Source organism: Pinus tabuliformis, chromosome 6 (assembly GCF_031772625.1).
Source record: "Pinus tabuliformis cultivar Carrire ecotype Pingquan chromosome 6, CPIR1, whole genome shotgun sequence".
NCBI lineage: Eukaryota > Viridiplantae > Streptophyta > Pinopsida > Pinales > Pinaceae > Pinus > Pinus tabuliformis.
In genome coordinates, this window is record NC_142292.1 from 32,085,591 (window position 1) to 32,113,067 (window position 27,477).

The following is a 27,477-nucleotide window of genomic DNA, read 5'->3' on the forward strand; positions in this document are numbered from 1 at the left end:
AGGGAAGAAGGACAGGGTTCACCCTTCTAAGCTTTTGTTTAAACGGTTTTTGATTCTCTTTCAAAGGTATAGTATGTTGGATGACTGAGGTATCATAGGATTTGAGGTCTTCATAACCCCAAGCAAACACATCTTGGAATTCCTTAAACAAGTCAATGTATTTCAATTTCTGATCAGCAGGCAATGCTTTGGATAGTTTTACCATTCTGGGATTTTGTGTGGTTCCAATGTTACAGTCCTCAATTTCAGCATTCAGTGGTTGCATTTTTGGCTTCCTTGAAATGTCATTTGAATCGAATAAATCCTCCAAAGGGGTTAAACCTATGGGCAAAAAATTGTCTTTTAGTTCAATTACTTCAGCTTCTGCCTCAGCTATTTCATCACAATCTGTTTGCTTCAGTTTTTGTACATTTTTGACATCAAAAATGGTTGGGTGCAAGATCAGATTTGCTGTTTCAGCTGATATATTTTGTTCAATTCTGTCTATCTGTTGTTGGTCATCCATAGTGCTGGTATCAATGTTGATGTTAGAAAATTCCTCCTTCAAAGTCAGGAAGTTATTTATCTGTGTGTCATTTTCAAAGATCTGCCAATTTTTGACATTATCAGGGACAATAGGTCTATGTTTTATTTCGGCAGTGAAATGGTGACTGGGCTCAAAAGGAAGCTTGCAAGTGCTGGCAAAAGTTGCCAAGCTATGTGCATGTAAATTGTGCTTTCTAGGGATTTTGGTTATCTGAGATTCTAAGAAAGTGTTAAGTATTTCAATGGCTGCCCCTCTGTAAGCCCTCAACCTAAGATCATTAGTAACGAAATTTCCCTTTATCTGCTGTATGATCAGATCAGAATCCCCTAGTATAGAAATTTTTGTTGCACCTAGTCCTCTGATCAGCTTGAGTCCTAGCAAAAGGGCTTCATACTCGGCCATATTGTTTGTGCATCTGAAGTTTAATCTATATGCATGACCTTCAGCATGGTCATTTTGCATGTTGTGTATCCAAACCCCTGCCCCTGCTCCTAATTTGTTTACTGAGCCATCAAACTCTAAGTACCATAAGATTTCTTGGTTATGACTTGCATTGAGAGTTTTGGAAATTTGTTTAGTGGGCAGATTTAGTTTTTGTATGTTACATGATATGTCATTTCTTTTTATCGCATTAGTCATATTGACAATTTTTTGATCTTGAGCAGTAGATTGTTCATTCATGCTTTCTGGTTGTGCTGTTATCAGGAGTTTGGCATTAGTTTTCGGGCACATGTTAGCATTATATAAAATGAATGAATCCATGTCAGAATGTATTGCATAGATGGGGAAATTTTGGGGCTTTTCTTGACTGCTCACCACATATTTCATCATTGTTTCCCGGTAAAATCTCTTTGGCTGTCCAAATACTGAAATAGTGGCATAGGGCATGTCTAGCTGCAAAGATCCCTGGAGTTTTGCACCCCAAGATCTGGATAAAAGCATGCCAAACTTGGGTGGAATGTCAGCTACTACCACATCCATCAAGAATGTCTTAGCTGGATATTGGACTAAGGATACACAAAGGTCTTTGATTAGGCCTAGACACCTGACTTGGCTGGAATCAAATGAGAACAAATCTTTGTAGGGTCTTGTGATGTCTAGGTCTAGTCTTTCCATCACAGATTTAGGCATTAGGTTATGGGAAGCTCCTGAATCAAACATTGCATTATGGAGCACTTTGTCATGAATGTTTAAACTCACATAAAATGGAGGAACTCCTCCATCTGCTGTTTTACCATTGACCTCAGGACCAAAAAGTAATTCAGGTTGATCATCTAAAACATTTACAACATCCCTATTGTCTGGTATTTGGAGTGACCTATTGATTTGCTATCTATATACTTCATGTTTGGCCAATTCGAAAAGAGGAATAGCTATTTTCAGCTTGCCAATTTTTGTTTCTAAATTAAAGGGTTTTTCCGTCTGCAGCTTTGTGTTGTGGACAACAAACTTTTCTTTTTCAGCTGCATTTTCAATGATCTTCTCTTGATTTTGAATGTTGTTTAGAAGTACCTCTGTTTTAGAAATATTTTCAGGAACACTGTTTGAATTTGCTTTTGAGGGAGGACATGTAAATGTCTGATTTTTTGTGGTATGTACATCTATTATATCTTCCACAGTAACTTCTCTTGGGTTAGGGTCTGTTTTATCAGAGGATTCTGTGAGCGCAGCTTTATCTTTTACTTTCTTTGGCTGCTTAGTATCCTTGAGCTTGGTAGGTTCAGGCACATCTATGGTTCTACTTCTTAATTTTTACTGTTTATGAACCTCATAGACTACTGCATCATAGCCTTCTCTAAAATCGAATGACTCTCCTGATTTGGTTTGAAATTGATTGAAATTATGGGCCTCTTGATCTTCTTGTGTTAGAAAGACTTGGTGTTCACTGTCCAAACCCATCAAATTGATATGAGGGTCCTCTGTTGGTTCACTAGATGTTGAGGCTTCGGCATAGTTTTCTTGAAAGGGAGGTCTGATGTTCTGGTCGGGACCAACCCTTCCAACATTTGGATTTTGATTCTTTCTAAAGTTTGGGTTCCTTGCAGTACTTGGTTGACCTTCCCATGATGACTTTCTTTCGATGGTTTCCACCCTATCCCCAAGTCTGTCCATGCCTTTGATGATTGCATCAAGATTTTGCTCAAATGCTGAAGGTTCCTCTTTGAATGTTGTTCTTCTTTCAGCTCTTGCTTGGTTTCGTTTGGCAATGAGATTTTCCTCTACACTAACAGCTATATTCTGCATGTCTGCTAAGGTTGGAGGGGCTCTTTCCCTCAGTTGATATGCCATGTCGGAATCAAATCCATCAGGGAATTTGATCAAAGCTAAATCAGGTGGAGGTCTAAGGTTTTGAGGAATGGCATTGTAAACATTGTTGAATCTTGCACAATAGTCTAGGATAGTTTCTTGTGGGCCTCTTTTTATACTGTCATACTCTGATAGGATATGCAATGGATCCTTCTTCTTTTCCCACCTATTCAAAAATGACTGATAAAGGGCATCAGGATTGGCTATAGAGTTGACAGCAAGTGCTCTAAACCAAGTCCTAACATCACCAGTTAGACTTTGGACGAAAATCTTCATTCTTACATCATCATCGTCAATTTCATAGTTCTCAAAATAGTCTTGCATTTTCTTTGTATGCTGTTGGGCTGTATATGTACCAGTACCATCAAAATAAGTAATCTTACTTTGATAATCTTGAGGCATAGCCCCAAGATTTCTAGGTAACTGTAAAGGAGCATATCTATTTGCCATATTTACAGGGACAAATGGGACAACAGGAAGAAATGGGACAGCTGGAACTGCGGGGAATGGAGTTGAAATATGTGCAGTGGATGGAGGTGTAGGGAAAGTGCTTTGAGAGGTGGATGAGGAAGAAGGAGAAGTAGGAGAAATGTGAGGATGGACTGAAGCTTTAGCAGGGGTTGGAATATAGTTTTGCTGAACTGTTTCAGGGCTTGAATCAGCAAAATCTTCTTGTTCCTCTTGTTTCCTAAGGGTCTTGGGGATCAAATTGGGATTTTCAAAAACAACTGGAGGATCTAGGTCAGGATTTGACCTGGTGTACCGAGTTTTCTTCTTTGGAGCCAGCTTCTAAATCTATTTTGGTATTTTCTTTGAAATATGGGAGGCTTTGGGTTTTCCCTTTGAATATGTTAAAATAGGGAAATTGATCAGATGTTTGGAACAACTGTTTACAGTCTAGAACTATGCTGGAGATTGACTGAAGCAGCTTTTACTTACTCCTGTAAATGCACAGCAAGAACAGTTTCGGAGGCTACCTGGCTAACTTCAGGCTCCATCTGTAGTTTTTAGAAAATAGACAGTAGTTACAAATAAACATTCAGTCCCCAGCGGAGTTGCCAATGATGTTATCACTCAGGTTGTTCCCTGCCTCCTGAAGGGAATACAACTGAGGTAACCACTAACCAATCTTTTAGCTGTAGGTCCTAGCCTACCTACAACCAGAGAGGGTTCTCTCTTTGTAGTTTTAGCTTTGTTTTTGGAGTATTTTAGGCTAGCTATTATGCACAAGTTTTGTTTTGATTCTGTTGGAGGGTAATTTCAGGTGGAACAGGAATGTAAGTAGGGAACAGTTTCTTCCATTGGGTAGATGGAGTCAGAGTGAATGAACTGGTGAAGTTCTCTTTGGGTAAAGGAGTTTGCTACAGAGCAGGGTAGTCAATTTAGGAGCAATTTTGATATCTGAAATGGTGAAATTAAGTCAGAGAATGAAAGGCACTCAAGGATCTTTCATTATGCTGGCAGAGGGAAAGTGCATGAAGACTACTAAGGAGCAATGAAGAATTCCTAAGCAATATTCAGAATGAAAGAACTAATGCAAATAGGAGCAATTAAGAATTCCTATTTATGATTAATTCTGAAGAAAACATATACAGTAACTGAGATTGAACACAGAGTACCCTTAAGCAAATTCTGTGCTATTCTTCTTCTCTGCTACCAAGTTTATGGAACATACATGAAATTGCACACATAGAAAACATAAAAAACACAGAGAAGAGGGACTTATTGATCCATAAAAGATGCAAGAATTCTGTAGCGTTCCCAGAGCTTCAGTTCCACATTCAGATGGTTCGGCACAGTGAAATTCCAGCAACCTTTGTATTATATAGCTTTGATAACTTACAGCGCAGTTCAGAAATGAAATTACCAACCCCAAATACATATTATGGGGGGTATTTATACAAAAGGAGGATACAAAATATCATGAGGATAAGCTTTCAACTCATAACTTTCTTTACCAACTATTTAAGAAGTAGTAAGTGAAGGAATAAATGCTGTAGTAAATATGAATGCGCTAGCTGTCTAATTTGTCAGAGGAGTTTTGACTTTCTGGGCTGAATGAGTTGGCTGCTTGTTGCGCATTTATTCTACGTGTGTTGTCCTGTCGCTGGTATGCTTCTTGTTGCTGTCTTTGTCTTTGTCTTCATTATCGGCGCTCAGTTTCTTTGCATTCAATGAGCTATAGTGGTCATTCTGTTTCTGCCTTGCACTGCTTTTTATTCCCTTTTGACAGGTGGAGCATACCATCTGTATGTGTTGACCTGTAGCTTACAAAAGAATCAATAATCGAAATCACCTGAGCAATGTCTCCATCATTCCTCTCCACCAATCCTCTGTAGGTAGTTGATGCCTTTGTATTTTGATCAGTGTCTCATCAGCTTCAGTGTATCTATAAAAGTTTGGCTGGACTTCAAAGAGATGGTTTATCTCATGTGCAATGTAGAATAGATTTTCTAATTTATCGAAGACACTCTGGCCAGATGGAGGCCTTGTTTCTTCTGTTGTGCTTGAGGAAGCTGTGATTTGATTGGAAGCATAATTGTTCACCTTGTTGGCATAATGCTCATGTGACAACAGTCTTCCGGCACTGGTTACTAGGCTGGGTAGCCCTCTGCTCTGTAATGCTGTGATCTTTATTCTGAAATCATCTACCTCTGCTTGCATCTCTTGGCACTTTCTTTCCAAGGTCTGCACAAAATTCCTTAGGGTCAACACCCTTTTTACTAGCAAGATAGTGTCAGTCCTATTCCTGATTCCTATTGCTGCCAATTGCTCTTTGGTGTGAGTGTTAAGGAATTGGATCATCCTATTAGCTTGCTCAGGCATATTACCCAAAGATGCTCTAGCCTTTTGATTTTCAAATTGAGCTATGCCTATCAAATCCATTTGTTCATGAATGGTTTCAATGGATTGCCATTGGTCTGTAATGGATTGGCCAATCTTGGCCCACAGAATTTTCTTGATATCAGCTAGAGTTCTATCAAAAGTGAGCTCTTTCTCGAGTTCCTTTATCCTTTTTTCCAGGGCTTTCACTTCCCTTGTCTTCTCAGCTACATCCTGCTTTGATTTGTCATATTTTTCCTCAATTTTAACCAGCTTTTCTTTGGTCTCTTTCAATTCTGCCATTTGCAATTCCAGGTCTTCTATTTCTTTCATCATATTGTCCATTCTCAGGCCGGTGTCTCGCTCTGCAGGTGCTGTAGTGGTTGCTGAAATTGGTGCTGAACTTGAGGTACCTACTTCTGATGCTGGAGTAATGGGAGGGATTGTTGTGGTGGCCGTAGGAGGAGCAGCTGTAAGGATCTGAGCCGTTTGAATTGGCTGAGAGGCCAACTCTCCCTGTCTTCCCTATAATGATGCCCCCAGGGCACTCTCTGTTTCTATCAACCTTTTATGCAAGGTCATAAGCAAAGCTACCACATCCTGCTCTTATTTTTGTTGTGCTACCTCTATAGTTTGAGGATGCAATGTAGATGGCAGCTTGATTTGTCTTCTAAGGGCGGCTATGTCTTCGTCCTTCTTTTTTATCAAAGCTTGCACGCCCTTGGGATTAGTGGGATCATGTCCCAGCTCTATAATGATCTCCTCATCGGACGGAACAATGTCCTGGGGGCTGATGCAAGCGCCGACGCGGTGTATGACGTGGGGCGTGGGTACAAAAGGCGGTAAATGGTTTTATCGGACCGCCTTTGGTACGGGGGCGGTATGTGTCAGAGCCCGCCCAATGCAATCAAAAAAGGACATGCGTCTTTTGTACGACGGGAAAACCGCTGTGCTATCAGGCGCTAACTCCCGTACGTAGGGGTCGCTCCGAAATCGACAAGGGCCGTTGGAAAGCGGGTTTTATATGTTATATATAGCATAGGCATGGTTGTTGGTTAAAAACATTGTATTAAATCAACCCAACACAAAATATGAGCGCGGGGTTAGATAAAGTATGGTTTCGGAGGGAGAGTTAACATGGTTATTAATTTAACCAAAAGTTAAACTAATCCCAAAGTAAGTGGACGCCGAGGGGTTAATGCAAGCCCCGAATGAACTTAGCATTTCCCCGAACTTAGGTCATATGGCTATAGTGCCAAGGGGTGGGATATTTACTATTTTTGGATTTTTATATAATTTTTGTAGAACTAGGGGTAGGGAAAATGATTTAGGGAGTTAAATAATAGAGTTAGAAATTAATATGACTTTATGGGTTGAAATTGTATGGATGAATGCCAAGCTTATAAGGTGAACTTAGGCATGAGAGGAAGTTGGAATGATGATTTTACACAAGAAATGTGGCTTTGAGCCTTTAAGCAAACCAGAAGTTTTACTTAAGTTTTTCATGGATATGAAATGAAGTTTAAGAGTTTTTGAGCAGATCTCAATCTCTTTAAGGGATGTTAGTGAGTGTTTGTTGTGAGGGAGGAAAGGGGAGGTTAGTCATGCATCCATTGTTCCACAGTTCAAACAATTGCCTTAGTGCTTATGTCACTGATGATTTGAGTCTCCCTTGACAAGTCAATAATGAGCACCCACCTGCTTCTGCAACCTCAAATTACCTACCCAACCTAATATACCTAGCATTTTTTCTTCCATTTGATTGGGTGCATTTGAACTAGCAAACCCTGATTGTCCTCTTTTCTTTTGACTGTCCTCCTATCTAAATCTACCCTTATTTCTTCCAAGGGCCCAGATTAAGCAGTTGGGCTCCTTCATTTCTCTGCCTATCTATTCATCTGCCAAGCTTGAACTGTTTGGACAGGTATTCATTCTCTAGTCTAGAACAAGCAATTTAAAACATGGCATGGTCCAGATTGAACTGTTGGGCCATCCATCAAGCTAGCAGTGGCATTTTGGCTAGCCACTTTCCTGGTCTTTCTTTGGGGTTCATTTCTATTATTTTTTCTGACCAATTGACTTTTATTGCCCTCTGATTTTTCTTTTAGGGCATACCCTCTTTACATTTTTTAATTTTCCTCTAATGCTTTTACAAAATATGGAACCTTTGCAGCATGAAAAGATGAACATATTTGGCACTTCCCAGGTCAATCATGAAAAATGAAACCTATTGGTATAGGAACCTAACAGGTCCATCGTGACAGGCTTTCAAAATATCAAAAAATTCATCCTCCTGGATAGATCTCCTGATGTGCATATCTGCTCCTGTATGGAACAGGTAGCCCCCAATCCAGGAAAATCGAGCACTTCTCTGGACAATCTGTTTTTGTTCATTGGGGGTCAGATGTTTTGGTAATTTACCTACTGCTAAGTAATTCGCAACATCAGCATACCAGGGTGTTTTAACAGTAACAACAAACAAATGCTCATCTGGAAATTGATCTTCAGCTGCTGCTGCATCCACTGGTTTTGGCATTCGTGAGAGAAAGTCAGCTACAGGATTTTCTTTTCCTGGCCTGTCCTTGATTGTAATATCAAAGTCTTGCAATAAAATCAGCCATCTAGTTATTCTACCATTTGTGATTGGTTTATTTGATAAATATTTTATGGCAGAGTGATCTGTATTCAAAATAACAGGATATCCAGTAATGTAATGCCTGAACTTATTGACAGCATGTATTACAGCTAGAAATTCATTTTCAGTAACAGTACAATTCAATTCAGCAGGGGATAAGTTCTTGCTAATATAATAAATTGCATATGGTTTTTTATCTTCTTCCTACCCAAGGACTGCTCCAATAGTTGTATCTGAGGCATCTGATGAAATCTAGAATGGAAAGTCCCAATTTGTTCCTCGAAGGACTGGAGCCATGGACACGAGCTTCTTCAGATCCTGAAAAGCACAGTCACATTTTTCTGTCCAAAGAAAGTCAACATTACCTGTTAGTGCATATAGAGGTGCAACAATATGTGAAAAATGTTCTATAAACCTTCTATAATAACCAGAGAATCCAAGAAAACTGCGTACCTCTGTTTGAGTGGTAGGAGTGGGAATTAGCAAAATTATTTGAATTTTGGCTGGGTCTACTTGTATGCCAGCTGCTGAGATATAATGGCCTAGAATAAGTCCTTCAGTCATCATCATATAGCATTTTTCATGGCTTAAGCAAAGCCTAGTGGCAATGCAGCGCTGCAGGACTTTTTCCAGTGTGTCCAATGCTGGATCAAAATCATCTCCGTATGGTGTAAAATCATCCATGTAGACTTCGAGCCCCTCATTTATTAGGTCTGAAAAAATGCTGAGGATAGCTCTTTGAAATGTGGCAGGAGCATTGCATAAGCCAAAAGGTAAAACTCTGTAGGCAAATGTTCCCGAAGGACAAGTAAAAGTGGTTTTGTCATGGTATTCAGGGGCAATCTGAATCTGATTGTATCCACTGAAGCCATCTAAGAAAGAAAAGAATTTCTTTCTTGCTAGAGTGTCTAATACTTGGTCAATGAATGGAAGAGGAAAGTGGTCTTTTTGTGTTGCTTTATTTAATTCTCTATAGTCTACACAAATCCTCCACTTTCCATTCTTCTTCGGTACCACAACAAGTGGAGAGACCCATTTACTATAAGAGATAGGGTAGATGAAGTTAACATCTAAAAGTTTTTGGAGTTCAAATTTTACAACGTCTTTTAGATGAGGATTAAGTCTCCTTTGTGGTTGGCGAACAGGTCTCGCATCCTTTTCTATGTAAATGTGGTGCGTACATAAGTGGGGATCAATTCCTTTCATATCAGGGTAGTCTCATGCAAATGCTTCTTTATGTTTCTTCAATAATTGGATGAGTTTCTTTTCTTGTTCAGAAGTCAGGTTGGCATTAATGCTTAAAGTCTTTCCTGGCTCAATTTCCACAATTTTTCTATTCAAGACAGAGGTAGTAGGTATTGTTTGATCATGTGTATCTTTAAGGAGATCCTCTTCTAATTCATTATCAAATGCTGCTTCTATCATGTGACATTGTACGTGGGATCTGGGTTCAGCTTGGCTAATGAAATTATTAATGGCATCATCTTCTGTTTGGTCTTTGAAATTGAGGGCCTATTGTATGGTTAATGGAGATCTAATATTTCTGGTGAGGTATGATACGGGATGCTTTTTAGTTTTTATTATTGTGACACTTGGTTGCGTTGGGGGGTATAAACCTAGATTCTTAATATTTTTCCCCCTAGTAATGGTCATATTACCTTGTCGACAGCCAATATAAGCATCGACAGTTGCGAGCCAAGGTCTACCTAAGATCAATGGATGTCCATCAAGTCGGTTTTTGGGATTTATTATCAGAAAATCGGCCGGATACTCCCAGGAATCAACAGATACCATGACATCCTGTAGTGTGCCCTCTGGCCTAACTACAGATTGATCAGCCAGTTCTAATAAAGTGGAGGTCGGTTCTATTGATGTAATGCCCAGTTTTTGGAAAGTAGTGGTTATTAAGATGTTAATTGCAGCTCCAAGATCAACTAAGGCATTTGAGAAGGTTTGACCATAGATTTGTACGGTTACTATTGGATTTCCTGGGTCTTCGTATTTAATGGGTGTTTCTTTTCCTGATAATAAGTTAGATAAAGTGCCAACTACTTGGACCTTTGGTTATTTGTTATTGTCCTCCTTGGTTTCTTTATACATAGTTCTTTGATAGTCTTTGCATATATCGGGATGTCTTGAATAGCTTGGAGGAGCGGGATTTTTATGTACAGGTTTCGTAATTCTCTTAGAATGTCAAAATCAGGATATTGTCTAGGTCAAGGTATAATTAAACGTTCTGGGAATGGAGGAGAGGATGTGGTTGCTGGATCATGAATTTGTTGTCTGGTCACGTCCTCTTTGTGTAATGGTTGTTCTACAGGCAACTGATTTTCAACTTGAACTGTTTTATCTCCCTCTGTTTCAATGATACACCTAGATCTTAATTGAAGGTCATTACACTCCCTTAGATCGGTTCCTGTCTCTGGTGTTTCAATTATTTGAATGGACTGGACCGGTCTGTTATTTGGATTGGGATTGGGTTGGGCTGGGAGTTGCGGCCTTAAGTTAGACTGGGGGTTTTGTTGTAGGGCTGGCAGTGTAGGTTGAGGGATCGGGATGGTTCCTACTGGTTGATTCATCGGTCTTTGCCAGTTTGTCTGCTAGGTTTGACTCTGTGAAGTAGGAGGAGTCCATTGTGGTGGAAAAACATTGTTTTTCCAATATGGTGGGGTATAGGGAAAATTTGGCCAATTGGGTTGGCTTGCTTGACTCGGCCATGGAGATGATGAAGGGAATGATTGTTGTGACCAATTTGGGAAGGGAGGTTGATTTTGCCACATTGAATTATATTGTTGAGCATGGTATTGCTGAGGCTGGAAAGAAGAAGCTGGTTCTGAAAACATACCTATTTGTCGTGGCTTCCACTGACGGTGTTGATTAAGTAGATACACTGTTTCTGGTTCTTCTTATGCTTCCTTGTATACTTCTTTCAATCCAGGAAGTGAGGGGAAGCTCTCTGTGGAGTGGTCTTTTGTACAAATGATGCAAACTTGAACTGCTTCTAATGGACACTCCTTGTGGATGTGTTTCTTTCTGCATCTGGGACAGAAGATTGCCAAATTCTGTTATGCTTCTGCTTGCTTTTGTTTAGCCTGCATAATATCAAGTTGTGTTGTCAGCATCCCCAATATGTCAGTTTTAAAATTTTCTAATCAATTTCCAATTTCTGCACGATTTACTCCTTCTGCCGAAATTCTATTATCTCTTATAAATCGATCATGTTCTGCTGGTTTTAGTCTTGTGCTGCCTCTCGAGCTCCTGATTCATAAATCAATAATGCCAGCAAAATTTTCTTGAAAAATATCTCCTTTCCCCATAATGTTTAATCTCTCAATCCATTGTTCCTTCATTCCCCTAATTAATGCTGTTTTTAATACATTATCAGGTAAGGGTAATGATGCATAAGGAGATCTTTGAAGATTATACTGGAATCGTTCAACATACTCTTCTAATGTTTCATTTGGTTTAGCTACCATCTGAAATATTTCATCTTTTAACTCTCGAGACCTGCAATAGTCCTGATATTTTTTTGGAAAAGACTCTTTCATTTGATCCCAATTATTTATAACACCACCACCTAATCCCATAAACCATCTTAAAGCAGCCCCTTTTAATGTAGAGGGAAATAATTTCAGTTTCTGGAGATCGATGCTATAGTCATATCCTCTACACAGCACGTCGAATTCAAACATAAATGCATCTAGATCTTCTGATGTAAGGCCATGGAATGTAGGGATATGTTGGAGGGGAATTGCTTTCATAGGTGCATTGGCTGTAGTATCCACAATGGGGTATTGTAGTGTAGAGGTTTGGGTGTTAGGCTGATTCTGGGCCATTTGGTCAAATATGTGCCAATAGCCTTCTGGGATATCTAGGAGGGTATTCCTAGGTTGTCGAGGGCGAATAGGTCTAATGGGAATGGCCTTGACAACACTTCCTTTATCTGGGATGATGAGAGTGCCTAATGTCTGAGGGGATTTAGATTCTTGAATTTCGTTATAAATGATTTTTGCAGCACTTCCCTTATCTGGGCTGCTTAATGACTGAATTACCCTAAGAGGAGATTTTGGTTCTTCACCTTCTCCTGTTTCTCCCCTTCCTTCACTGAGATTCCTAAGTTTCCCTTCTTGCAATGATTTTGGGCTAGAATTTTCATTTTCTTGAAAATCTTGCTCTTCGGTTTGACTGTGCACCTCAGAAAGGCTACAGATGGTGATCCTGTGGCCTAAAGGGAACTAGTAGGCTGTCTAGAAGTAACGTTTCTAGGTCCTACTGAAGGCTGACATTCTGCTTTCTTAAGAATTTCGTCTATAAAGGTCGATCGGCCAAGGGTCACCGGCCCCTTAGCTTTATTAGACTTGGGTAGAGGTTTGAGATTCTTTTCTGGCTTTTTCTGCTTAATCATGCACACAAATCAATTGGTAGGTTCTACCCAAACAAAACAGCAACAAATCTGCAGGAAAGCGGGCAGGGGAGAAGGGCTATTACATACTCCACACGCAGGTTCTTACCTTCTGTTTTTAAAACCCAGTTCTTTCCTAACAGGTTCTTACACTACTCTGAAAAAGAAACAAATGGCTACACTCTTCCCCGGCAACGACGCCAAAATGTCGAGCCGTAAAAGGGGTATTTTTAACCTCTAATTACCTCACATTAACTTGTCAATCCAGGAACGCTTTGTTATCTCAAAGAGTGTACTCAGTTTTAGGTTGTCATTTGTCAGAGTAATGCTAGTAGTATAGTGCTCAAGGAAATACAAGAGTAAACGGATGCTTGAAAGAAAATCTACTTACAGCGAAATACTTTAAAGCCTAAATCTAAGCAATTTATCAGTCAAGGGTCCAGTAATAGTAACTCCTCCCTTTGGAAACTAATGTAACTAAAGGTAACCAAGGAACAGATCATCAATCTGGGGACTAGACAGCAAATGCCAATGCCCACTACAGTTTCAGATCGTTCTGCACACCAAAGCAACAGTAACGCAAATAACGGGAAATGGAACAACAACTAGAAAATGTAACAGCAACTAAGTCTGATGAACAACACACCTTAATCTACAGGAACAAATAAAATAATTTCATCCTACAGAAATCAAATGGCAATCTTTACTTAAAGGATAAATCGAACAGCAAATAGAAATAGAACGACAACCAATTAGCAAGGAAATATAGAACAACACTTAAAGCCAATTGTGAATACACGGTACCGAAATAAATAATACACACAACACACAGAGATATTAAGAAAAACAGTAATCTGAGTCTGATATCACAAGTATTGTTCCTGGTTAGAAAGGATAACAATCACAGTTCATAATGGAACAGCAATGTCAATTGACAGCAATCGTATGAAGTATAAACCATAGACAAATATAGTAATACCAACTTAAGAAGATTACAGCTTGGTTACTCTGCAATTGAACAGCAATAACATTCTGTAAAGAACATTAATGTTACATTAATGACTTTAAAAGAACAACAATACATTATAAGATCAGAATGCACAATACGACTTTCCTGTTGCAGAGAAAGATATTGTAAATATAACAGAGCTGTGATATAAGATAACAGAACACACCAGATTACTGATTAAAGCTGATAATACAAACCACACACGAACTAAAGGTAATGGTAGAGGAGCAAGTGTTCCACCAGGGCCGGGCCCTCAGCCTCTAAGGATACACCGCTTGAAGTTATTCTAGAATCACAGATGGAACAACAACCAGATTTATATTAAAACATTAAAACAAAGTTACAATGGATCACTTCTCCACGAGAGTCTATGATCAAGGTTTCAAATACAGAGAAAAGTTACATGAAAAATTAACAGTCTTCCCCCGGGCTATCAGTGTTTCCCCTACTTATAATAGCTGAAGCGGAGATATCAAGGATGCAAAAATAGTTAAAGCAACGATCCCTCAGGATCAAAGGATCCTGAGGGCTTCGCCAAGATGTTAATCCTCAGTTATCCGATCATTTTCTTACGCCGAGTCGATATCTCCTTTTCCTTTCCTTGGCTGAGATGTTTTAATTTAGATCATCTTGTTTGCATATGGTTCCCCACCAAAGGGACAATGGTTAGCTTGGCCCTGTCTTTTTCTTTGGAGCGGCAATCTTTACTTTTTCCCTTTTCCTGCATAAGAAATGGAAATCATTAGTGTTTTCATGTTGCATATAAATCTTTATATATTTTTCATGATTTCTCATAATCTACCTAGTTCATGATGCAAAGATGTTACGAGTTTTGAAGAAAAGATGACAAAATAGTCAATGAAAACATACCTTCTTCAATACTCCACACAACCATGTAGGAGGATCGATCTGATTACCTCGAAGGAGAGTACACAATATAGAAGGAGTCAAGAGAGTCAGCGTAGCAAAAGGAAGTGGAGAATGTATGTGGGCAAGCTAGACCTGGGAGTTTTTAGCATGTCAGCTCTGCCACATTGCTAAAGCCTGTCAGCACTGCATTTTCCATCTCTCATCGCATACCACACTACCTACATATGAAAAATGGTATTGAATATGATTCATTGACATCACTATATATTTACTGATGGTATTTTTCTTCTTCGATTGTTCCACTGGAATTAATTCCAAGTGTAATTCCGGAATGAAATTGCGCCTCTCATATACTGCCTCCTCTCCATACCACCCATCGACTCCTCTCCATGATTATCAGAGCTGACAGTATTGTGTTATTTCATTGACTCCTCTCCACATTGAATCCCCATACTCCGTCATATAAGACCTCCTCATATACGCTCTTCCCATTTTCAAGTGTGCCCGAATGAGGATCTAACCTGATCGCGTCAGCCACATTGCATAGAGAAATCTGGGGTGTTTAGCCAGTGAATTCCATGAATTTAAATTGATTGCACTAGAATTCGAACCTTCCACTTTACAAATTGCTCATTCACAGACTGGAAATTACATTTTCTCAGATCTTTCAGCTTTGATTTGGCCTAATTCAGAGAACATTAGAATTAGGCATTCAACAAATAGTTTGGATTGTTTTTGAGCCTTTTTGAATCAGAACAATGAAAAAAGTGTTGGACACATACGACTTATGACCTTGGGTGAAGGGGAAGGACTATTTCTATTGTTGTGGCATTATTATTCTTCTGGGATCGAACTTATTAGCATGTCTTTCTATAAACTTGGACAACTTTAAGCCCAAGCCACCGCTCACTTGACTTGCAAAGCAGAGAAAAATAACCTATGTCACCACGGTTTAAGATTTGTCTTGTATTGGTGGTCATGGCTCCTTTTGTTTAAAGCTCGTGGATGTTTGGTGGTTCCTCTATTTATTTTTATGTGCTGGTCATGAGTGAACTGTTATGCATATGTAGTGGATTGTGAATGCATTACAATCATTGTTGTTTGTTGGTGGGAGGATTAAGTCTTTGTGTTTAAGTCTTGGTATGTACATTGAATAGAGCTATTGCACACTGTTTATTTGGTGCACATTTACAGAGGATATTGTAGTAACATTGAATTGTGAGTGATTGTTGCTTCTTCCTCATTGGTTAATAGTTGTGATCGGTTTCTTTAAAGTGTAAGTTTGATAATGAAGAAAATGACCAGACTTGATAATGCATTAGAGTTGTTAAATACTCTGATACATTCCACTATTGATGAGATGGTTAAGATCTACAAAACCACTCTTTCCAATATTAAAATGTGTCAGCAAATTGCACAGGAGAATATTGAGTTTTTGTAGCTTGAGACAAAGCTACAACAAGAGGAGTTACAACATAAAAGATATCCTTCTGAACTTGTTCAGAACAATCGCTTATTTGACTTTGAAACAGAATCCTATCAACAACCAGCAAGTCATCAAGTCATTAATGTTGAGTTTGATCCCCATCAAGTGTCAATTTCAAGAGTAGTTTCGCATAAAGATGCAAAAATTCAGCCTACACTTCCCAAACAAATCATCAGACCTTGGCAAGAGCTTGTCCACAACAAGCATAGAACAGGTCTTGGATATGAAAAGGATGTGACCTTTCATATTCTAGATTACTCCAAGCCCATTCACTTTTAGAGTGCTAGATTCTTTCATGACAGTTCACCTCCAACTATTCCAGATTTTTCTCTTCTTCCAGAGAAATAACAACAGATTGTGAAATGCCAACACTGTGACCGAGTTGGCCATATGAAAGATGATTGTTTTGATCTTCATCCATGTAAGCATTGTCATAAGACCAATCATTCTTCAAATAGACGCTTCAGAAACAAACCTCCTACAAGAACAAAGCTTCATCTTGGATGGATCACTTCTTGCCAATGGGCTTCAACAGCTAAGAAGATATTTCGCTCATACAATAAGATTTGTTCTCAGATATTGAAAAGTCTTGCAGTTGAGATATATTCATCTTCTCACCTTGTACCTGATAGGGGGGGAAGTGATGGTCATCTACAAGCTTCAAAGCCACATCAAGCAAGCCTGAGCCACAACCTGCCATACCAGATTCAGAGTTGTAGCCAAAGACAAAGATGCCCCTGAGCATGCCTTCAGTTGGTGACACCTATTCAAGGAATTGGGGACACTTCCTCTAGCAAAAGACTTCAGCTTCTTGCCAATTTTGGAAGAGTTCCAAGAATTGCATTAAGCATTCCAGAGTTGTTGGTCATCCTTAAACTATCACAGGTTGAGACCTCCCTTTTCAGGTTGAGGTTCTCCCTTTTATGCAGGGTGAGACCTCCCTTTATTGGTTGAAGGTTTCCCTCTTCAAAACATCAGGAGCACTTCCTCTAGCAGAAGACCTGAGCTTCATGCTAGACGTGGAAGAGTTCCGAGAACTGCACTAAGCATTCCAGTGTTGGTGGTCATCCTTAAACCACCTCCCTTATACCAACATTTCAAAGAGCACATTCAGCCTAGTGCTACCATGCATTTTTGCACTTTCTCTAGCAAAAGACCTGAGCTTCATGCCAGATTTGGAAGAGTTCCAGGAACTGCACTAAGCATTCCAGTGTTGGTGGTCATCCTTAAACCACCTCCCTTATACCAACATTTCAGAGAGCACATTCAGCCTAGTGTTGCCATTCATTTTTTCACATTTTGTATTACAGCTCTTTTCTTGGATGCATACATAACCCTTCAGATTAAGGGGGGGAATGTTGGACACCTAATCCTTTAAGGGTTGGTATGGAAGCTGAATAGTCTACGGAAGTCCAAGAGATGTTGAAATATGAAACCAAAGGTCATATGAATGTACTATAAATGTATATCATTTGTTAATAATAGATACTCTCTCATGCTTATCATTCATATTTTGTTGCTTCCATATATGTGTCTGATAGTTTGGTCAGCAGGGGAGTATGACCTTCCCTTCCATTGGGATCTCACAGGTCTTTCCTCCACTAGCTGGTGCATGGAATCCTTATCAGGGATCATCCCTTTCTTTCAATGTCCCCCTAGGTGGAAACTATCCTATGTATGGTAACCCTGTGATAGGAGGTGGATACCCTTTGAATACTTTTGGGCCACAAGGATTTCCTTATGGTTTGCTCCTTCTATGGCCAATCCAGGGAAACCTGGTGCCTCTCCAAATCCAGGATACACTTTTCATAATATCATAAAGTTTTCTCTTGGTGGGTGGAATTCTTTGGCTCCTCTGTGCTTACCGTTCCTATAAACTTTAAACTTTCCAGATATTTCGAAGTTGATGAATGATCTGATCTGATACAATTTAGCTTAGCCTCTAGTTCCCACCAAACTTCCATCTGATATTCCTAAATTTGAAGGAAAGTCTGGGGAAGATCAGGCTTATCATATAACCACATTCCACTTATGATGCTCATCGAACTCCTTGGTCAGTGATTCGATCAGGTTGATATTATTCCAATGCACCTTAAGTGGAAACGCTGAAAAATGGTATATTGAGCTAAAACGGGGTACCTTTTCTATGTTTGGCGAGCTGGATACTATGTTTTAAAACCATTTTTAGTTGCCTGTCTGATATGATGTCAGAACTAAGATTTTATCAAGTTTCCAACAAGACAAAACAACTCATATTTCTGACCATATCCAAGAGTGGCGTAGAAGTAAGAGGCTCATTAAGGCCTACATCTCTAATGAGTTCCTTATCGAATGGTTTTTGAAATCTTTAAAGCCAGAAATTTCTAAGGACGTGTCGTTCTCTAGAGTGTTCATTGAAGAACATGGCATCTTCAGAGCCCAACAGTTATATCTTATATATTCTCAATTTGGAGTCCTATATAAGATTTTTCCTGATGCTCCTTGATCAAAGATCGATCTAGCCAAACCCGAGACAAGACCCCATGTCAACGGAATTGCAGGATCAATCGATAGTAGCACAACTAACCTTCTAAATAAATTGCAATAGTTGTCTTTACAATCTGCTTCTCCAACGCAAGCATCACCGTTAGTTCCTATGCCTTCACAACCTTTAGTAGCTAATTTTGTCAAATCTTCGAACCCCAAAGGAGACCAAAAATCTGATGGGAAGAAGAAGGGACGTGGTAAGAAGAAAGATAAGGCTGGGAAAGGGAATGTGAATAAATCTAGTAATGATATTGGAGAGGGAAAGAAGGAATCGAAAATTAAAGTAAAGTTCCCATGCAAGCTATGTAGTGGGGATCGTCTTACCCATCTTTTCCCTAAGATTCTGGATGCTCAGTGCTTGTTATCTCAGCAGGGTTCTTCAAGTTCCCAGGCTGTGTTGATTAACCCTTTTCCCCAAGGGAAACAAATGTTTTATGGCGCTAACATTGGTACTGGAATCTCCACAGGGGGCAACCAGGAAGGGGAATCTACATTGAATGTCTATATGGTAAGTTCCCATGTTTATGTTGCTACAAGATCACATGATTATGGTGAACCACAACCTTCTAAGGCTAATATTTTTTCTGATATTCCAGAGCCACTCCATATTGAGAGGCTCATAGATGAGCCTATATGTCAAATGTTGAAAATATCTACAAAACATTCTGACTGTTAATTCCTATGCTAGGGCTGCCTAGAACTACTTTATTGTTGAAGAACTGGCTTAAATCACTTGCATGATGTTAGTGTTAGAGATAATCCAATCGTGTCCTACACAAAGGAGTGCGTTGCTCAATACAATCAGAGCAGTGGATTTGAAAAACTCTCTTGTTATAATATTTGATATGTCAAATGCTAAAAAGTGACTCCCCCATCACATGGATTTCTAGATTAAATCTACATATCGGAAAATGAATATATTTCAAACTATAGTTGATGAAGGGGCTTCCAAATGTGTCATGTCGATGTCATGTTGGAAGGCTATCGAATATCTGGAAAATTTTCCTTCCCCTACTCTCCTTACTGCATTCGATGGTCATTCTTATAGGCCTCATGGAATTCTTCCAGCCTTTCCCATCTGTGTTGCGGGCAAGGTTGTCAATGTCGAGGTAGAAATAGTTGATGCCAATTTGGATTATAAGCTATTGTTACATCGAAATTGGGTTTATGCAATGGATGCTATTGTTTCCTCAATATTTTTTGTCTTATGCTTCCCCCATGAAGGGATAATTTTTATGATTGATCAAATGGCTTATTGATCTGTATATGAAACTACTTGAGGATTATATAAATTGCAAGTGAATAAAATGAGTTTTTACGGTGCTTAAGTTAAATTGTTTAACACATTTAAACATTAATTTAACTCATAAATTGAAGAAAATTATAGAGAACAAATCCATAACATTAACCACAAAACAACAAGTGATAAAGGAGTTCACCCCTCCTCGGCTATGTCTCCTGGTCCAGCGTCCATTACTTGGCAATTTTTCATTATGCTAAAAAAAGGTAATTAAAATGAGTTACAATGCTCAAATGGATTCAAAACCTACTCCAATAGCTTCAAAGCTATCAAAAACCCCTGTCTAGCCTCTTTATGCTCCCATAAAGGCCAAAAATAGAGAAAGTTATGAGGTTCCCAAGTTTTGCTGCTAGTCGACCCACAAATTTGCCAAGTCTGACCAACTGTCCTACACTTTCACCCCATTGTTCGTTAGTGAAACAAAAAATCACCCTAATCTGGCACAATATGTGGGTTCATTAAATTTTCCACCGACCCATGTGCATGCACTTCTGGTCACATGGACCCCCATGGGACTGGAGGCTGGCGCCTAGGGCCTAGCCCTCTTTTGGCGCGCCATTGGTTCTAAGCATGAGGTCGTATGGCATGTAATTAAGGTTGGGAGGTCCAGTGTTAAGCCCTAGCACCTGGTCCCACCCCTAGTTCGTATGGGTGCAATGACTAGGACTGGGGCTAGCCCTCGACCACTTTACCCCAAACCTCTACCCAAATAAAGTTTATATACCATTTATGTGGGTCCTTTACCCAAGGTTCACCCATGCTGCATTGGTAAGAGGGGAGTTTGGTTTGCAAGAGGTTTTAGGTTCGCATCCCATGGAGGTGAATCCGACCTTCCTAAAGGTTTTAGTGGCCACTGAGGTGCCACATGGCAGCCTCTTTCTGGGCCACGTGGAGTACTCTGGTTGGTTGACATCACCAACAATAAATTGACCAATAAAACACAACCAATTCAGTACCGCTAAAAAATTGACAAGTGGTGTGATTTTATTGGCTCTTTTTGAAGCCTAGTCATTTGCCAACTCAACAGACCCAGTCAAAATGGCACGTCAACAATACAGACTACTGACTAGGTAGCCCTGCACAAAATTTTGCATGTTTTCTAGATCAATTAGAACTTGTTTTCAGAAGCATACAACGTTCGTTTTGTGCAAAATGAGTTGTGTTGGATTTAGGAAGATGAGATCTACACTGTCATTCAGGTTTCACAACAATCTGATAACTTTAATTTTTGAGCATATTTTTTAGCACTAGATCACTCCTCCCCATTGGAAGATTTTGGACCCCAAAGCTCTTTATTACTGAACATTTGGATGAGGGTACAACCCCTTCACCCTTCTAGTCTCAATCCACTGGAATTTTCCTGAATTCAACAATTTGAGCTTTTCATGAAAACCGATATTTTTCCTTTATTCTGGAGACCCTATCTTGCTGTTGTAGATACGATCTTGCTGCAATTTCCCAGAATTTGCAGAACAACAAGTTGTCCTTGAAGGAAAAAACATATTCCCTCCCTGGTTCTCAATCAAAGGAAACTTAATCAACTTGAATTTCTTCTCACCTCGAACACTGTCGACATGATGATGTTTAGCTTGTCTTGCCTTATCTTTCTTTCCCTTCTTAGGATGAAGTTGCGAATGCAATTTCCAGCACTTCTTGATTCAATGCCCACTGATACTACAATGGGTGTGGAATTGTTTTTACTTGCTGCTTGTTGACATTGTCTTCGAACTTAGAAGAGAGTATTTCTTCCCTGTTTCATTCCCACATTCAAGAAACTCTTTCCTTTGCTACACTTCTTCACACTATGGTTAGGTGAATGAAAAAAAGTGCATGGAATCATATTCCATAAAAAATAATTCAATTTATCATGTGGCTCAAAATCAAAGAAACTATTTGAGTGAGGCTTATACCTTCCCTTGTTATCCTTTGAACCATGCTTCTTATGCGAGGAACTTGAATGGCGAAAAGAACTTGTCTTAGTCTCTTCTTCAACTTTCTCATCTCTCTTTGGAGGGGTATGGCATTTCATGTCCTCATTTTCTTGAGAAACCAAGTTGGTACCAATTCCAGATGCAAATCCCAACAATTTAGCTCGTTATGTCCTCTCTTGTGACAAAAAGAACATGATACCCAAGAGCTATCGCTGGAAGACCATTCTCCCTTTTCAACATAGCCCAAACCTTCATATCAAGGTCTCTCCTTTTCCCCAATTGGATGGATAATGCATTGATTGTTCACTCTGAGGCTTCCTCCCTTGTAACCCATCTTGGACACGAGATTTGTTGCTATGCCTTTTCTATGATTATCAAAGGTTGCAAAAAGCTTAAATCAACATTTTCATCTAAAGAAATTGCATGTAAATGCTTACCATTTTCCTCATCTTTCGACTGAGGGACAAATATTCTTTTAAAATCTTTCCTAATTCTTTTAGGTTTCTTCTTGGACTCTTGGTATTTCTTCTTTCATCTCCTTGGACTTTGGCACTGATAGAACCTCATCCTCATCATCACGTAGACAAAAGGTGCATACTTGGCCATATTCCTTCTTTGAGGGGATTTCTACACTAGCCTCTTTTGTAAGGGTTGTTGTGGAAAACGATGATGATGAAGGTGAGGATGGAGGTGAAGATGATGGTAGAGAATATGGTGGTTTGTCACCATTCCATTTTGAAGGCTTGGAGCTCTCACCCTGCAATCTTGAATTTCTCTCTTCATAGAGAATTTTCACCATGTGGTTCATGTCAAAGAATGCTTTTCTGAAATCATTTTCATCTTCTGACATACTATGATCTCCTCCTTCATGAGACATGTTTACTGAATCTTTGGGAACAACTCAAGGTGAAACTTGTGGTGGAGATTGTGGCAAATGTGCTCTCCTTGTCCTTGTCCGAAATTGAGAACCTAAAACCACAAGCTTTCCTTACCCTCTTTTAAGCTTCAACCTTGTAAGCATCAGAAACACTTGCAAACAAATAAATCCTCACAGCGGCAAAGAGAAACTATCCTCTGATACCAAACTTGATCTTTATATGAAACTGCTTGAGGATTATGTAAATTGCAAGTGAATAAAATGAGTTTTTATGGTGCTTAAGTTAAACTATTTAACACATTTAAATATGAATTTAAGTCATAAATTGCATAAAATTACAGAGAATAAAGCCATAAAAGTAACCACAAAACAATAAGATATGAAGGAGTTCACCCCTCCTGGGCTACATCTCCTAGTCCAGCTTCCAATGCTTGTCCCTCTTTCATTATGCTAAAAAAAAAGGTTATTATAATGAGCTACATTGCTCAAATCACTTCAAAACCTTCTCCAATAACTTCAGAGCTATCAAAAACCCCTGTCTAGCCTCTTTCTGCTCCCAAAAAGACCAAAAACTGAGAAAGTTATGAGCTTCCCAAGTTTTGTTGCTAGTTGACCCACAATTTCGCCAAGTCTGGCTAACTGTCCTATATTTTCGCCCCATTTTTCGCTAATGGAGCAACAAATCGGTTCAATTCCAGAGCAATTTGTGGGTTCATTAAATTTCCCACTGACCCTTGTGCGTGCACTTCTGGTCACATGGACTAAACATGGGACTGGGGGTTGGAACCTATGGCTTAGCCATCTTTCGACGCGTGCTTGGTTGCGGGCATGAGGTCGTATGGCATGTAATTAAGGTTTGGGGGCCGGGGCTAAGCCCTGGCCCTGGCTTGTATGGGCGTGGTTTCTAGGGTTGGGGCTAGCACTCGGCCCATTTACCCCAAACCTCTGACTAAATAAAATTTATATACCATTAATGTGGGTCCTTTACCCAAGGTTCACCCATGGTGGATTGGTAAGAGCGGAGTTTAGTTTGTAAGAGGTTTTCAAGTTTGAATCCCACGAAGGTTAATCTAACCTGCCCAAAAAATTTACTAGCCACCGAGGTACCACGTGACAGCCTCTACCTGGGCCATGTGGCGACCTTCGGTTGGTCCACGTCACTAACAACAAATTGACCAATAGAACATTGCCAACTCAACATCGCTAAAAACTTGACAAGTGGTGTGTTGTCATTGGCTGTTTTTGAAGCCTAGTCATTTTACAAATAAGCAGGCGCAGTTAGCATGCCATGTCAACAGTACAAACTTTTGACTAGGCAACCCTGTACAAAATTTTGTTTGTTTTCCAAATAGATCAGAAGTCGTTTCCGGAAGCATAAGACATCTGTTTTCCGCAAAACGAGTTGCACCGGATTAAGGAAGATGAAATCTACGTGGTCATTTAGGTTTTGCATCAATCTGATAATTTTCATTTTTGAGCACCGGATGACTTATTCTCCTAATGATCCTAATGCATCTTATGATTCTACGCTCCCCTTAGTGAAGAATACCAAGCAGCCTATGGAGAATTTGCGAGTTGGAATGTATTCCTCATTGATGGGTACTTTTGATCTTCCTTCTCCTATTGCTCATATTAATTTCATTTCATCCTCTAAGGTCACTCCTCGAAGAGATTCTTTCATAACCCATTATTTTTCTGACCCTTATATCTTTCCCCCCTCTACCACCACATTAGAGGAAGGGAAATTAGGTGTAATGGCATACCCTATATCTGCAATAGAAATTGAGTATCAATCTAATGTCACTTCTGCAGATTATGATCCTATTCCTCTCTCATCGGAGGATGTGGATGGAGATCTAGCTCCAGTATGGACTCTTGACACTACTTCAGCTATGGAATGCCTTAACATAGTCTTACCATCTGAAGAGGAAATCCTACAAGAAATGACTGGCATAGAAAGATTGTGGGATGACTTGCATCATCAGCCATATTTTCTCCCTAACTTGCATCAACTTGAGTCAAATTTTTCCATTCCTTCTTCAAATGGAAGTGCTAAAAAAATATTAAATCCTTTGGGCCCAACAAAATTTTTTTGTTGAAGGTAATATGTCCAATATTTCAAAAACTATTCTAGTGAACATCTCTAGGAATCCCAATATTATCGAAAATGTCTTCATCAGAGCTGCATGTTCCCCTGAACAAATCAAGATCTATACTGACATATTTAAAGAATTTCAAGATGTATTTGATTGGTCTTATGAGGAAATTCCTGGAATCAATCCATCGATAGTTCCACATGAGATCAAGACTTACAAAAATGCTAAGCATATATGGCAGAAGTTTCGATCAGTAAATCCTAGGAAAGCAGTAGCTATTAAGGCTTAGGTTGAAAAGTTGCTTGGGGCGGGTTTCATATACCCCATTCCATTAACTGAATGGGTCTCGAATCTAGTCCCTGTTGATAAAAAGGAAGGAACGATCCATGTATGGATTGACTTTAGCGATTCAAATAAGGCTTGTCCTAAAGATATTTTCCCCACTTCGTTTATCGATCAGATCATTGACAAGTGTGGTGGAAATGAGGTGTTCTCCTTCATGGATAGTTTTTCAAGATATAATCAAATAACTATCCGTCTTGATTATCACCACAAAACAACATTAATTTTCCCTTGGGGTACATTTTCATCCAAAAATACGCCTTTTGGACTTAAAAATGCTGGAGCAACTTTTCAGCGGGCCATGTCTTATGCTTTCCACGATATCAAGCACGTTATAGAAGCATATCTGGATGACCTAGTTGCTCATTCTCGAATGAGAATTGACCATCCACATTTCCTTCAAATGGTTTTTGAACGATGCCATTACTATAAGATCCATTTGAATCCTAATAAATGTGTTTTCGATGTTACATCTAGTCAGTTATTAGGGTTCATAGTATCCAATGAAAGGATTCATGTTGATCCCTTCAAGGTTGAGGCAATACTTTAGTTTCCTCCCCCATCAATAGTTCATCAACTTCAGAGTCTCCAAGGTAAAGACACGTTATTAAGGATATTTATCATAAATTACACTGAGATTACAAAAGGATTTATGAGATTACTGAAGAAAGGAGTCTCGTTTGTTTGGGACGATTTTGCCCAGTGCTCCTCCAATGCTTTGAAAAAGGAATTGATCTCTACTCCTCTTTTGAGTCCACCCGATTATAGTAAGGATTTCCTCTTATATCGCGTTGTGACATAATCAACCATTGGGATGGCTCTGGTTCAGGAACACCATGCTCTTAGAGAGAAAGTGATTTACTATCTGAGCTGAGGCTTAGTTGGTCTTGAAATTTGGTATTCTCATATAGAGAAATTATCTTTGGTAGCAGTTCACGTTGTCCAGTGACTTCGTCATTATATTATTCTTAGAAAGAATTTTGTGTTGGCTGATTTCAACCCATTTCAGTTTTTCCTTAGTAGGCAAGTGATTGGGGTAAAATATAACAAATGGATTGTTATCTTACAGGAATTTGATCTCGAATTTATGTTTGCCAAATCAAAAAAATATTTAGTATTCGTAGAATTGATCTCAGAGTTGCCTTGTGAAGAAGATGTTGTTTATGAAGAGTCATTTCTTGATGAACATCTCTTCCTCATTTCTTCACAAGATCCTTGGTATGGAGACATCATAGTATATCTCCAGACTTCGAAGTTTCCTCTAGCTTTTTCGAAGGATGAACGTAGAAAATTGTGTCAACTAGCCAAAAATTATATTATTATTGGTGACACTTTGTATTGTCGCAAGATTGATTCAATCCTTAGACATTTTTTAACCTTAGAAGAAGTTGATTCCATTTTAAATGACTACCACAGTGGAGCTTGTGGAGGTCATCTATTTGGGCTTGCTACAACCCAAATTTCTTTGCATGCAGGCTATTTTTGGCCCTCGATTTTTAAAGATTGTATGGAAGCAGTCAAAAAGTGCCATCCTTGTCAAATATATACTTGGAAAATGTGCTTTCATCCAGCTTTGTTTTTCCCCGTCATCACTTTCGGTCCTTTCACAAAGTAGGGTATTGATTTTACGACTTGTAACCCAACTTTGATGAAATGTCACAAGTACATTATCGTAGCAGTGGACTACTTTACAAAGTGGGTCGAAGCTATGCCTACTTTCACAAATGATGGTGAGACAACAACTCTTTTCCTTTTCAACCAAGTCATTTCTCATTTTGGTATTCCAAAGGAGATTGTCACTGACCATGGCAGTCACTTCTAGAATAAGATGATGTCTAATTTCACTTTAAAATTGGGATTCCGCCAAGAGCATTTATCTCCATACTATCCTCAAGCTAATGGTTAGGTTGAAGCCATGAACAAATCCCTCAAAATTATCCTGCAAAGGATGATCAATAAAGATATATCCAACTGGAACATCATGCTATATCTTGCACTTTGGGTACACTGGATGTCGGTTAATACTGCCACAGGTTTTACTCCTTTTCAGTTAGTTTACAGTTTGGAATCAATATTCCCTGTAGAATGTGAGATTCCATCTCTCAAATTAGAATTTGAACTTCTTCCAAACACATATAGTCTTGAAGAACGCCTTATTCATTTGGAACATATTGATGACCAACGTCGAGATGTAGCCACAATAAATGAGGCTCATAAAAAGAGAGTAAAGACCAAATATGACAAGATTGTGCGTCCTAGGGTTTTCTCTGAAGGTGACCTTTTATCCTGGTCTATAACCAAGATAAACACACCTTGGGGGTAGGCAAGTTAAAACCTATGTGGTACA

General features: G+C 39.2%; 1 pseudogene; it reads left to right on the forward strand.

The window, feature by feature from the left end:
- The first annotated feature begins 18,693 nt into the window (after positions 1–18,693).
- LOC149257073 (glutamate dehydrogenase 1-like) overlaps positions 18,694–27,477 on the forward strand; it is a 100,565-nt pseudogene continuing 91,781 nt past the window's right edge.